Source organism: Tupaia chinensis, unplaced genomic scaffold, assembly GCF_000334495.1.
Source record: "Tupaia chinensis unplaced genomic scaffold, TupChi_1.0 Scaffold000394_1, whole genome shotgun sequence".
Taxonomy (NCBI): domain Eukaryota; kingdom Metazoa; phylum Chordata; class Mammalia; order Scandentia; family Tupaiidae; genus Tupaia; species Tupaia belangeri.
The window spans coordinates 1,213,751-1,217,528 of NW_006159896.1; the positions used below are offsets into that span (position 1 = coordinate 1,213,751).

At 43.6% G+C, this 3,778-nt stretch overlaps 1 pseudogene; it reads right to left on the reverse strand.

Moving 5' to 3' along the window:
- Positions 1–1,672: 1,672 nt before the first annotated feature.
- LOC102503115 (up-regulated during skeletal muscle growth protein 5 pseudogene) lies at positions 1,673–1,917 on the reverse strand (annotated as a pseudogene).
- Positions 1,918–3,778: the final 1,861 nt, after the last annotated feature.

Sequence of the window (3,778 nt, forward strand, 5' to 3'; positions counted from 1 at the left end):
AGGGAAAGTGAGAAAGTAAGCCGCCAGGTCCAGGACTTGCGCCGCAGTCAGCCATGTGGGAGTCCAGCACCCTTAACCACCGTGCCACCTGCCGGCCCTTAGATATCTTTTCTTTTTAAAAAAATTTTTTAATTTACTTATCCCATTGTCCCGGCCCTGGGGACAGTCGAACAGATTTCCTGAGGGAAGGAGTGAGAGACAGGACAAATAACGCAGTGTTTGCATCAGGGTCGTCCGTTTATTGTGGGCAGCATGGAGATGACACCGTGTTACAACTCTTCAGGGTCTTCAGGGTCGTCTGGAGACGACGCAGTGTCACAGCTCTTCAGGGTCATCTGGTGATTGTGGGCCAGGGTTCATGGTTATATACATGTTGGTGGGCAGTGATTGGTTGAATGAAGGATTGTAAAAGGTGGGTTATGATTGGTTGCTTTTGTGGACCAATCATGAGGTGTCAGATATACAAATCTGGGGGATTCTAAGCTCACCGATTTGCTATGGGAAGTGGCCAATCAGAGTATGGTTTTGAAGGTGAGGTTTTGAAGGGAGTCAATCATGGCCTTTGTCATGTGTAATTGTTTGCTCTATGAGAAACCGGTGATATTCACTGGTGTGCAGCCTCCCACATCCCATGAGTGAGACAGGAAGACATAAAGACCCCCAACCTTGGCTAGCCCAGATCATAGGCACACTTGGGCCTGGAGTACTCAGGGTAGTCTCCAGCTCTATCTGGGCAACCCTCCCACATAGGATTGCCCTATAGAACACTGGGTTCTACCACTGTGCCACTTCTCGACCCTGAGAAGTATTCTCTGTAGAGTAGTACAAGTGGAAGACACCTTACATGTACATTATCCTGTCTATATTTTTCACATTTCATTTTTGACAGAGTAATTTTTCCATATATAATCATATATATAAATATATATATATATATGCACACACACAATATTTTATATATACAAATATATTATACACATGTATTATATATAACATATATATATATATACACACACACACACACACACACATTCTATCTACCTATCTATAGTATAGCACATAAAGCAAAATGCTGTGGCAGAGAGGTGCCTGAGCTCCAGTAGGGCCTTCTTAACGGTTGTGTAAAATATGAATGGCATCGGGACCAGCAGTTAGTGTAATGGCTCTGTCGCTGAACTCCCACGTGGTCAACCACGGTTCGTCCCGGATCCAATGGCTTAAACTCATGCTGGGCGTGTGTGTGTGTGTGTGTGTGCCCAAGATCCCAAGAGGAGAATGGAGGAGAAGGGATTGTGGTGTGGCCATCCCCCGGGGGGTGATTTCTCACTTTCTATCTCTGTTCGTCTTTCTAAAAAAAAATTTTTTTTTGGAGTGGCATCAAATTAAATAATAAAGCTAAAAAAATAACTCTTAAAAAAAAAAGGAGCCAGCAGATGGCATGGACTCCTAGAGTCGACCACAGTTCAAGTCCCAGACCTGGTGGCTTGCTTCCTTACTCTCCCTCCTTTCTCTCTTGCTCTGTCTCTCTCTGGTCAAATTAAAATAAAAAATAAATAGTTAAATAAAATAATTTTTCCAGGTTTATAATTTATTATACAAATTGAGTATCACATAATGAACTGACACTAGCTTCTCCAGGCATGGGAACTTAGATGAGGTTTGGACGTTTGACTCCATTTATGATGCTTTCATAGCTGGAGTTTTCTTAGATCTTAACTTGAAGTATAAGATCGTCAAAACAATGCCTCCGTACAATTCATTCTACCTGTGACAGTATAAAAGTTGAAGTACTTTTTAACACCAGTGAACTGGAACTGGGCATCAACTTTTGGACCTGCCATGATTTCAATCTTGCAAACCCACTAAACCCGCAGATGGTGTCCTTCAACGCAGGCAGCCACCTCTTGGCCCAGCCAGAAGAAGCAACCTTAACCAACCTCTAAATAAAATAATTCTAAAAATAAAAAAATGAGTGGCACAGGGACTAGCAGGTGGCATAGTGGTTAAGGTGTTGGACTCCCAGATGGTCAGCTGTGGTTTGAGCCCTGAACATGGCAGCTTAAAATTCATGCCAGGCATGTGTGCATGCGAGCCCAAGATCCCGGGAGGAGAGCAGAGAAGGTATTGCAGTGTGACCATCCCCCAGTGGGGGTGATTTCTCACTATCTTTCTGTCTCTGTCTCTCCAGCAAGCATACCTGTCCTATGGCAAAAATCCTTAAAATAAATAAAGAGCTGCACAGTTCTGACCAGTCACTTCCTAGTATTATAAGCTTTCTTTCTCTTTTTTAAAAAACATTTCCATTTTTTTTTGAGGTTTTCGCTATAGGGCGCGTGCGCTCACCAGACAGACAGAGAGAGACAGAGAGACAGAAAACGAGAAATCACCCCCCAGAGGGGATGGTCACGCCACAATCCCTTCTCCTCCATTCTCCTCTTGGGATCTTGGGCACGCATGCACATGCGCCCAGCGTGAGTTTTAAGCCACTGGGACACGAACCACGGTCAACTACGTGGGAATTCAGCGACATAGCCATTACGCTAACTGCTGGTTCCTCCATTTTATTTTTCTAAAAATTATTTATTTTATTTACCCATTCATTTATTTTCATTTCACCAGAAAAAAAAAAATATATATATATAGAGAGAGAGAGAGAGAAAGAGACAGTGAGAAAGCAAGACGCCAGGTTCAGGACTTGAACCATGGTCGGCCATGTGGAAGTGTCCACCTTAACCACCATGCCACCTGCTGGTCCCTCTTTTTTTTTTTTTTTTTTAAGGGATTTTTGCTATAGGGTGTGTGGGTATGTGTGCTGTCCAGATAAAGGCAGTGAGAGAGAAAGTAAGAAATCACCTCCTAGGGGGATGGCCATGCTGCACTCCCCTCTCCCCTGGGATTTTGGGCATGTGCACGCACATAGATGCCCAGCCTGAGTTTCAATCTGCTAGTCCAAGACTCAAACCATGGTCAGGTCAGCCACATGGGAGTCCAGCACCTTAACCACTCACTACACCACCTGCTGGCCCCTAAGTAAGTAAATCTTTAAAAAAAAAAAAAAGACTTGAATATTTTCACAGTTCTTGCTAGATAAGACAGGGTCAGTTATTGGTACAAAATTAAAATAAAAATGACAGGGATCAGCAGTTAGTGTAATGGCTATGTTGCTGGGCTCCCCACTATTAGTTGACCGCGGTTCGAGCACCGGACCCAGTGGCTTAAACTCACGCTGAGCACGTATGCGTGCATGCCCAAGATCCCGAGAGGAGAATGGAGAAGAAGGGATTGCAGCATGGTCATCCCCTCTGTCTCTCTGTCTCTCTCTGTCTTTCTGATGAGCGTACGCGCCCTATAGCAAAAACCTCTCCAAAAAAAAAAGACAGAAAAAGAAGTAATTTTCCCAAGATTACAGTCAGTAAGACAAAAAAAGATATGTATACCACTCTATACAAATCATGCTCCTGTTTCTTTTTTAAAAAAAATTTCCAAAAGAGTGTGAACACTCACTGAAAGGAGAGAAAGTAAGAAAGCACCTTCTAGGGAGGCTGGCCACACCACAATCCCTTCTACTCAATTCTCCTCCCAGTATTTTGGGCATGCATGCATATGCACCCAGAGTTTTTTATTTTCAAGCCACCAGGTCTGGGACTAGAACTATACATTGGCAGTGTGGGATCCAGCCACCTTAACACCAAGCAACCAGCTGGCCCAACCTACTGTTTTCTTTACATAGCACAAGGTACAGGAAATGGATGGTATTGAACCAACTAAGTATCAGCAG